Source organism: Peromyscus maniculatus, chromosome 1, assembly GCF_049852395.1.
Source record: "Peromyscus maniculatus bairdii isolate BWxNUB_F1_BW_parent chromosome 1, HU_Pman_BW_mat_3.1, whole genome shotgun sequence".
Taxonomy (NCBI): Eukaryota; Metazoa; Chordata; class Mammalia; order Rodentia; family Cricetidae; genus Peromyscus; species Peromyscus maniculatus.
Window position 1 is genome coordinate 144,011,522 of NC_134852.1, and position 10,760 is coordinate 144,022,281.

A 10,760-nucleotide genomic window follows, 5' to 3' on the forward strand; every position below is an offset into this window, starting at 1 on the left:
CACCAGCAGAAGCCTGGCTCAGAGGCCTCTTCAGGCAAGAGCAGTTGCTTAGAAACACCGTATATTCATGGAGTCCAAAAGCAATTACACTTCAGCTTTCCTGTTGGGCCAGATGAGCTGGCATATGTGTTTTTTATGGTTTGGATGTGAGTTACCCTGAAAAGCCTTGTGTGCTGAAGCCTTGGTCTTCATCTAGTGATGGGAAGTGACTCAGTCGTCAGGATTCTGACCTGATCAACAAACTAATCCATGTATGGATTTTGACTGTTACGGGGGAGCAGGGGACTGGTCACTGGAGACATGTCTATGAAGGTATACTCACTTTCTCTCCCTCTGTCCTGCTTGTTCCTGACATGATGTTTTCTCACTATAGCCCAGGAACAACAGAGCCGGGGGAACTGTGGACCGAAACCTCTGAAACTGTGGATCACAGCAGATGCTCCCTCAAGTTGTTTTTCCAGGAACACCATCACAGAAATAGATGGCCGTCTAACCGGTGTTGCTTCCTGAGCTCTGTGGATGAAGCAGAAGACTGGGAGATGCTGTGGAGTCTAAGCGCATTGGTATCTGCTAACCCCAAATCCTAAGGTTTTGGATTTTAACTTTCTGTCAATACCAACTGCTAAAACAACTCTGCATGTTCGCTGTGTAAGAAACTTCTAACTAGTAGTCTCAGAGACGTTTGTTAACACAGAAACTGCAACAAGGATGACAGAAAGGACTTCCTGTGGCATGACCAGAAGTGGTGACACTAGGTGCTCACATCAAAGACCCACTCCCTCTGAATCTTTAAGCCATATGGACCCAATGTGAGTGTTAGCTGAGGAAGATGGCTGCTTGTTTGTCTGAGGTGCAGACCTAGAAGACAATGCAAAACCTTGTGTTTGTCCTTGTGGGGGATATTGGCGAGACGTTAGCTGTAATGAGAATCACAGCACTTATTTCCTGCTGAATTATTATCTGTGTACAGTTGTGCTCATCAGCTTGCCAGCTTGGTTTGGAAAATTCTAGAAGAAGATGGTGATCACTGGAAGGTGAGCCGTAGCCCTGGGGTATTTGGAACATGTTGCTGTGGCACAGCCATAAGGTCCTCAGATGGTGTCTGAGAACTCCAAACAGCTGATGCGTGGGAGGACAGTGCACACAGAGGCTGAGCGAGTCTGGGTGTGATGTTTTCTTAGGGTCTTCTCTGGACATCATCCAAGGGCAGGAGCTGAACTCTGGGACTCTGGGATCTCTCCTTGTTACTGCCCTTGTCCTTCGGCAGGAGATTTGGGATGCTCAGCCTAGAGCTATGCTCATGCCACCAGTGGGAGGTGACCAGATTTCTGTAAGACCAGGGTAGTGCTGGAGGTAGGAAGGTCTTTATAGCTCCTCCTTGTCTCTTACTGTGCCTCAACTCCCTTACTCATCAGAGGGAAGGCAAAGGGCTTCTGAGTGGAGAGGTCCCACAGAGATTGGTGACTATTTCACGCTGGAGACATGGGGCGAGCCTAGCACATGTCATTTGCCTGGTATGTCTAAAAAGGGCTTGTGCTTTCACCATGAAATTTCAAATACAAATCGCCCTCTCTTGGCACTGCCCCCAAAGGGTAGAAATGGCTCCAGTGAGGCAGAAAGAGAACAAAAGAAAACTAAGGTTATTTTTCAGGAGCAGTTTCCAAACCTTGGGTCAGGACCTTGCCCTAAGAAGGAACGTTCTCTTCCTCCTCACCTCTGTGTCCAAGCTGGGGAAGGTGAGTTTGTTGTTTAAAGATGAAGTCTTCCTGTGTTGCAGGCTGGCCTTAAACTCTGACCTCAAGTGAGTCCCCCTAACTCAAGTCTTGACATATCTAGGACTACAGTCCCAGGCTCACTATACCTGGCTCTGGAGAGGATCCCCACCACTTCTTAATACCTCTTCCCTCCCCCACATTCATGCCTTCAGGAGCTGGAGAAGCCACACCTGATTCCTTCTTTCTGGGACTGACGCCCTCCTGGTATACCCTACACCAGGACCTCACATGACTGACTTGTGCTTGGTGATTGAATCATTCATTCAGCAAACACCTCTGAGTGTCAGCTCTGTCTTTCTGAAGTCACGAGATGGGAAAGAGAGGTAAGAAAGTAGAGAGGGGAAGGGTGAAGGCTGGGGTGAGTCTAGGTACGGTCTCAACTGTACATTCAGGCTCTGAAATGCTTGGTTGTGTCACCTTGCTGTAAAGGGTTCTATTTCCTTTTGAAAAATAAGATTAACACTTTCAGCCTGTGGTGGTTTGAATTAAAACGGCTCCCATCGACTCATTTTTTTGACTGCATAGACTCTAACCCTCTAGAAAGTTGAGCTTCAATTAAAAGCTTTCTTTTATAAGTTGCCTTGGTCATAGTGTTTTGTCCCAGCAACAGAAGAGTAACCTAGACAGAAGCTGGTATGGGGAGTGGGCAACTGCTGTGACAAGTCTGACCATGCTGGCGTTTGGAGAATGTGGGTGGCTTTGGGACTCTGGTTAGGAAAGTGTGAAGGCTATGAGCAGGGCTCACTGGCTCACCCTAGGCGTTGGGAAGACAGGAGGGCTGAGGGACAGTGGACTGTGGAGGCTCAGCTCAAAAGGTTTCCGAGGGACAGCTTTAGGAACTGGGCTAGAGACCATTCCTTTGCTATTTTGGCAAAGAATGTAGCTAATTCGTCTTAAACCAGGCAGGAGGGGACAGTAGGCCTGCCAGGCTCTCAACCACAAGGTATCCCCACGCAACCCCGTCACTGTCCTGTTCCTTGGGTGGGTACAGGAAAGCTGCTGTCTCGCCTCCATGTGCCTTGGGGGAGATGCAGATGAGATTTTCCTTACTGTGTCCATGAATAGTTAGGTGATTAATGATCCATTGAGCACTAGAGAATGGGTCTACCGTTGAATCACCTCTGCTTCAGTCCAGGCCTCTCCCAGGTCCATAAAAAGCAGCTTCTGATGTCCATAAGACCAAGGTCTGTGGGTGGGGGTTTGATAAGTGGGAATGGAAGGCTAGTGTTTTAAAAATTGTGTCCTGTAAAACTCCGCTTGATGTGACGGGGGACAGGGAGATGCCAGTAGCGTTACAGTGAAAAGAGATGTTAGGGTTGAATGAATACTGGGGATAAAGCAGCAAGATGGGAAACGTTGAGAAAGATGTGGCTTGCGTCTGGGAATGAGACAGCTAAGCTGAATAGGCAAAAGCAGGGACAGGGCTCTGGGAAAAAACACAAAACCCATCCAGACATGTTCTGATGGCTCTCATGACACCATCCTAATTGCGCAGGGTCATCCAGAAGGCATTGCTTCCCTAGTAAACTCTTCAACTTTGAGTAGTTTGCCTTTATTCTGTTTTAGAGTTTCTACTGTTGTGATAAAAAACAGCACGACCAAAAGCAACTTGGGGAGGAAAAGTTTTATTGCAGCTCTCAAATCTCAGGTCACATTGTCTCTGAGGGGCGTCAGGGCAGGAACACAAGGGGAACCCAGAGGCAGGAGCTGATGCAGAGACCATGGAGGGGTGCTGCTTACTGGCTTGCTCCTCATGGCTTGCTCAGCCTGCTTCCTTATAGCACCTAGAACCAAGGATGGCACCACCCACAAGGAGCTGGGCTCTCTCACATCAATCATCCTTCAAGAAAATGCCCCGCAGGCTTTCCCACCGTCTAATTTAGTGGGGGAGTTTCCTCATTTGAGGCTCCCTCTTCCCAAATGACTCCAGCTTGTGTCAAGTTGACATAAAACTAGCCAGCACATATACTTATATGTGAATGTAGTTATCACAGACTGAAGTGAGAATGAATGACTTCTAGGGAAGCTTTCAATTATTCTAGGAACAGAGGCCAGAGGGCACCTGGAGGAGGGGGGGGAGAGGGGGAGAAGAAATGGCCTCTTGGCTCTGCCTGCCCCTCCCCCACCCCCAGAAGCATTTCTCATTTTCCATGTTTGCTTTTGCATCTGCTAAAATAAACCTTGACTGTTTGCTTGTGTCCTGGTGTGAACCCGAGGCTGCTGCCATGGTTGGGGTCAAAGGGAACACAGGGGGATGCCTCTCCCTCTCCTATACAGAACCACAGCCAGATCTTAGCTCTTCTGGGCAGGCAGTGGTGCCCACTCCCTACCTCAACTCCCCTTCTTAAGCCTGAGATCACGTAATTTTTCTTCTCAGATATAAAGTATCTAAGGTTAAAGCCAGGCCTTGCCAGTTATCCTAAATCCAGCAAATGGTATAAGCTTCAGTACTTTTTTAAATATATGAATTAAAATAAATTGTATGGCTAAATGAAGGAATGCATGAAGGAAATTCTCTGGGTCTAATTTGTCTGTTTTTAGTTTTTAGTGGCAGAGTTTCTATCTACCTTTCTCCATATATATATTAATATATATAAGTATTAATATATACATATATAAACAAAACCAACAACCTTTGTGGATGTACTTAAAAAGTACATTCTACATTGGCACTGGAGACCATTTCCTAAATAAAACACCAACAGCACAGACCCTGAGCACAACAATTAATAAATGGGACCTCTCGAAACTGAGAAGCTTTTGCAGGGCAAAAGACACAGTCAATAAGACAAAAAGACAGCCAACAGATTGGGAAAAGATCTTCACCAACCCAACATCTGACAGAGGACTGATCTCCACAATATATAAAGAACTCAAGAAACTAGACATCAAAGTACTGAACAGTCCAATTAAAAAATGGGCTAAAGAGCTAAACAGAGAATTCACAAAACAAGAACTACAAATGGCTGAAAGACATTTAAAGAAATGCTCAACATCCTTAATCATCAGAGAAATGCAAATCAAAACGACTCTGGGATACCACCTTACACCTGTTAGAATGGCTACGATCAAAAACACCAATGACAACCAATGTTGGAGAGGATGTGGAGCAAAGGGAACACTCCTCCACTGTTGGTGGGAATGTAAACTTGTACAACCACTGTGGAAATCAGTATGGCAGTTTCTCAGAAAATTAGGAATCGAACTACCTCAAGACCCAGCCATCCCACTCTTGGGCATATACCCAAGGAATGCTGATTCATACCATAAAGATACATGCTCAGCTATGTTCATAGCAACACTATTTGTAAAAGCCAGAACCTGGAAACAACCTAGATGCCCATCAATGGAAGAATGGATGAAAAAAATGTGGTACATATACACAATGGAGTACTACTCAGCAGAGAAAAACAACGAAAGCATGAAATTTGCAGGCAAATGGATGGAACTAGAAAAAATCATCCTGAGTGAGGTAACCCAAACCCAGAAAGACAGTTATGGTATGTACTCACTCATTGGTGGATTCTAGATATAAAATAAAGAACAATCAGACCACAACCCATAGAACCATAGAGGCTATATATATATCATGGAGGTCCCTAGGACGACTGTGGCATATAATAAATTTCAGTTTTACTCAATTATTGAAAAAAATAGCCAAATGAATGGAAACACATGAACTATGAACCAAAGGCTGAGGGGCCCCCAGCTGGATCAGGCCCTCTGAATAGGTGAGACAGTTGATTGGCTTGATCAGTTTGGGAGGCAACTAGGCAGTGGGACCAAGTCCTGTGCTCATTGCATGAGTTGGCTGTTTGAAACCTGGAACTTATGCAGGGACACTTGGCTCAGTCTGGGAGGAAGGGACTGGACCTCCCTGGACTGAGTCTACCAGGTTGATCGCAGTCCTCGGGGGAGGACTTGTCCTGGAGGAGGTGGGAATGGAGGGTGGGCTGGGGGTAAGGGGAGGGGGTGGGATGGGGGAGAATAGGGGAACCCATGGCTGATATGTAGAACTGAATGGTATTGTAAAATTATATATATATATATATATATTAAAAAAAATTTTAAAAAAGTACATTCTAGGCCAAAAAGATGGCTCAGTGGGTAAAGGTGTCCGCCACCAAGCCTGATGACCTGAGTTTGATTCCCAGGACCTACACAGTAGAAAGAGAGAATTGACTCTTTTAAGTTGGCCTCTGATCTCCACACACATACACCATGGGATACACACACACACACACACACACACACACACACACACACACACACACTCACACACACCAAACAAATGTTTTCCTTTATTCATCTACAAAGCCCTCACTTACCACCTCTATACGCCTGTGGCACTGAGGAGTTTACTAGCCTTGTGAACACTGCTAACTGGGAACAGCCTCAGACTGTATCGGTGCTCTGAAATCGATTCATAGACTCCCACAGTTAGGAAGGGCAGAGACAGGACATCTTAACCGAGCAACATGGTAGGGGTTTTTCCCCTACAATGAACTATATTCAGAAATGACATGTCAATAGGTTCCTAAATTTTCAAACATCCCTATGAAAACCTGAAGCCTGGACCACTTCCTTCCACCTGTCTGTCCAAACAGGTAATTATACTCTGTGTATTAAAGTCCTGAATCTTTGACCTATCCAGTGGTGGGGGGAGGCAGTTTAACCTTTAAACCAAGTCATGTATACCATTTTCCTCCTAGAAAGATGAATTTATGTTATCCTGTCAAATCAGTAGCAACCTGACCTTTAAAGACATCAGTATTTCTGGGGAAAATATTATGGCTGGGATGCCTGCTGCAGTAAACAGTATTAGCGGCTCCTACCCAGTACTGAGCCTTGCTGCGCTGTGGCTTATCAAAACAGGGGGTTGGAAGCCAGTGGGGACAAAGCGCTTCTGACACACTCCACAGGGTACACAGAGAACAATGTAAATGCACCGGCGTTGGCAGCTAGATTCCTCTATTACTGTTCCTAAGACAACAGCTAAGGTGAATCATTGCCCACCCCCTCCTATCCCAAATTATTTCAAATTCTGAAGGGACCCTATTTATTTCATTGGTAGCTAGCAATTTACTTAGCTGAAGATCATTATATTTATGTGTCTGTGAAATCCTCACAATAATTACACATCTGAGCACTCTCGGATGTGCTATGTGTATTCTCGTTAGTCCTATATTCGCAAGGATATTATTGCATTTCTTTTGTAGCAGACCTTCATGACGTATGGTTAAAGTGTCTGACTGGATGTGAACTTTGGTACTCATGGTTCCCTTCCATATCAAATTTATGAAACAGCAGGACAGCCAGTTCCGCATGCAAATGCTTATGGAATGCTGCGAAGTTGTCTTAATTTCTCTCTTCTCCCCATCACTTCAGTGCCTCAGCCCGGGCAGATATTGGATTGGGCAGCAGGGAGAACAAACCTAGCTGAGATCTGAAATTACTCGAGGAGCTTACCAAAAAGTTCCATAATGGGAAATATTTATAAGGCCGGGCGCTTCCTTCTGAGCGATAAAGTCGTGAAAGGCGGAGTGGGAGGCAGGGTTTGTCATTTCTAGTGTTCTCAAGCAAGTGTCCCTGGTTGAGTTCCGGGTAATTCCAAGGCTGGTTGGTTTATCTGAAAGGTCTATTTTGTGGTTTTTGAAGTCAGAGATTTGAAAGGGAACAGCCTGGTGGTTTGGCTCATTTCTGTCTTCCCCTGTTTATTTCAGAAGAGCTTGCTATTATTATAGACACAGTGGTTCTCAAAACAACTCTAACCTTGATAGCAAATAAAAAAGGGTTCTCTTTCCTGTGCAAATCTTCTGAGATAACAGGACGGTTTTTGTGAAAAAGAACGTAGCAGAATACTCAAGTCCATAGTCTGGAGGTGTCCAGTGGCCCGGCAGTGCTTTGACAGATCTCTTTATTACATAGGTCACGGACTCTCGTGTGGCTCTCACTCAAATAGTAAGTCCCTTGAGAATGTGGACAGTGTCTGCTCATGTGCACTTTCATCTCCTCGACACCCAGGGCAGTGCCCAGCACAGAGTAAGTGCTCTGAAGTACTTCCTGAATAAATGTGATAGATAGTGTTACCAGTCATCTTGATAATCTGGAATCACCAAGGAGGTGGGCCTCTGGGCACACCTGTGGGGACTGCATAATCGAGGTAGGAAGACTCACCCACTGTGGGTGGTGTCATTCCCTGACCAAGATACAGAACTTGTACTAAGATGGAGAGAGTAAGTAGTGCAAGAATGTATGCATTAATTCATTGCTCTCTTCCGTTGGCTGGAGGTAACACCAGTAGCCTCTTCAAGTTCCTGCTGCCTTAACTTCCTCACAACAATAGACTGTAACCGGGAATTGTGATCCAAATAAACTCTTTCTCCTTTAAGTTGCTTTTGTCAAGGTATTTTATGATAGTAACAGGAAAAGAAACTGAACAGCAATATGTGACTGAGGGAGCCCTCTGAGCCAGCTCTGTGTCCCATCCATAACCCCATCTCATAGTTGATGTGTTGAAAGCTAAGTCATATGTATTCCTCATATAAGATTGAAGTCAGAAGGAGAAACCAAATTTCTAGACCCATTAGATACCATCATACTTCTTTATCCATGAAATTATGTGCTATTCAGCATCTCCCGGGTGCAGGGAACTGTGCCAGACACAGGAGCAGCCATGAGGAACAAGTCATATAGATTGGGACCCTTGAAGATCTCGTAGTCTAATGAGCAAAGAGAAGAGCCTCTTTTTTTTTTTTTCAAACCCCTAGGAGACCACTGAAGAGATCTGAGGACAGAAAAAATGGACTAGAAATATGCTCACAATGGAGGGAGAGAGGTATGTGTCTCCTGCTTCTATTGCTGTGAATCAACTATCCAAAGCTTGGTCCCTTAAGAGGCGTTCTGTGGGGTTCTACCATCTGTATCTCTTCATGGCGGTGCGTTATGGTTAGGATACAAAGTTCTCCCCTCCAAAGGCTTAGATACCTTCTGATGCGCTTTTGGGAAGTTACTGGATTATGAGGACTCTGGGCTCATCAGTACAAGATTAATCTGTGGGTGGAATTGTAATTTGATGACATTTTGAAGTGTGGAAACTAGGAAGTGAGTCCTGGTCGGAGGAATCAAATCACTTTATAAGCAGGGCCCTGAACTGAAGGACATACCTTTTCTTCAGCCAGTTGCTCTCTCTCTCTCTCTCTCATCCCCTCCCTCCTTTCCTCTCTCTCCTGCCTACTCCACTCTAGCACACATTCCATCCATTATTCTCTGACTCACCACACAGCCCCAGGAGTAATGAAGCCAAGTGACCATGGACTGAAACTTCCAGAACCCTGAGCCAATCCCTTTCTTTCCTTCCTCTAAATTACTGTGTGAGGTATTCTGTCACAACAACACAGGGTGATCAATACCAAGAGCCTTCATTGAGGCTGTGCACTTGTTAAAACTCATCAAATTGTACATCAAATGGCATATTATTTTTGTTTCAGAAAAAGACACACCATAGTAAAATAACCAAAAATAGAGGCTGAAGACAAGAGCTTTTGTGCTCACAGATGTATGGAGGAGTAATCTGGAACTCAAGCTGCGTTAAGTCGATGGACAGGAAGTGACCATATGATTGAAGAGTTGAGTCTTATTCTTGGGTGCTGGGGACCAATGAGGAAAGGCTCACCTGAATCACCTCCTGGGATGCCTCTCTGTTCTACAGATCCTTTTCTGTGCCAAACAGTGCCACCTCTGCTGTGGATGCTGGGCATGCATTTAAGGTAATGCTCACACACCCCTGCCCTGTTAGCATTGCAAAGTGGGAAGACAGAGTGTAAACAGTAAACACTACTAACAAGTAAATGAATGGTATGTTAGAGGCAGCACATGCATAGAATAGAAATTTAAGCAGGATGAGGGGGTTGGAGGATAGTCTCTGCGAAGCTGTTTGCTGGCTGTGGATAGTCTTGATAATCTGTTTTGCCAGTCTGGTGATGGAAATGGCTTTAATTATGTTTCCCTGATTGCTAGCGGGAGCTGAGTGTCTCTTAAGAAGTGTGGCCAAGATTGCTATCTGGTTCCCAACTGCTCTCCCTTTTCTCAAGCACAGTTTGACTCCATCTCCCAGCCTCTCCTGCAGTTAGCTGTGGCCTTGGAGTTCCAACCAATGGATATTAACAGAAGCTCTACAGGGTTTCTTGGTCTAGCCTGTGAAAACCTCCTCAGGATGATCCTCTTTTCCTTTTTCAACCACCAAGTTTCCTAATGCAGCTTAGAAATATGTCTCTGAGACTCCAACCAGACTTCGAAGTGCAGAACCATAAGCTCCCCTCAACAGCCTAGAACACTTGCCCTATTTATCTAAACAATAAACTTGTTATCAAATCTTCAAGTGGCAGTGGCAACCTTATCTGTGCTAATGCTGTGGTCACGGGACCTGACAGAAAGCAGCTTAAGGATGTTAGATAGGAATCATGCCATCCATTGGCTTACGATCCCCCCCTCCCCCACATACACACTCCCATAATACAAGACCAGTGCTCTCTGGTTCTATTCCCAGTAGACTCTCTGTCCCTTCTGGAGCTTAGTGATCCCCGACTTCATTTCCACCTGCGTTCTAGTCTTCCAAATTCCCACCAGAAGTGCCTGTGAAGTTCTGCCTACAGCACTCTGGCGCTCTCTCACACATAGCTTCAAACTTTTCTGCATTCCTCCATGGGACCAGTTCCAGAGTCCAACAAACTACAGAGCAATAAACCCACGTCTCTCCCTTACTTTGCTTGTTGCTGTGACAAAATCGCTAACAAAAACCAACTTAAGGCAAGAAGGATTGATTTCCACTCATAGTTTGGAGTCCCTCATGGTGGGGAGGGGTAACAACAGGAACGGCTTGGTCCTGGCACTGACCACTAAGCAAAGGAAGGAAGACTTCCGGCATTCTTCCAAATGTCTCCCTTTTCATTCTGTCTGGAATCTCAACTCATTGAGTGTTCCCAC

General features: G+C 45.3%; 1 long non-coding RNA gene across 1 annotated transcript; it reads left to right on the forward strand.

The window, feature by feature from the left end:
- Positions 1–364: 364 nt before the first annotated feature.
- LOC143272382 (uncharacterized) lies at positions 365–10,060 on the forward strand. The gene is made up of 5 exons (XR_013049897.1): positions 365–1,034; positions 1,928–2,098; positions 7,704–7,817; positions 8,546–8,613; positions 9,266–10,060. It is a non-coding gene; the product is annotated as an uncharacterized LOC143272382 (long non-coding RNA).
- The last annotated feature ends 700 nt before the right edge of the window (positions 10,061–10,760 follow it).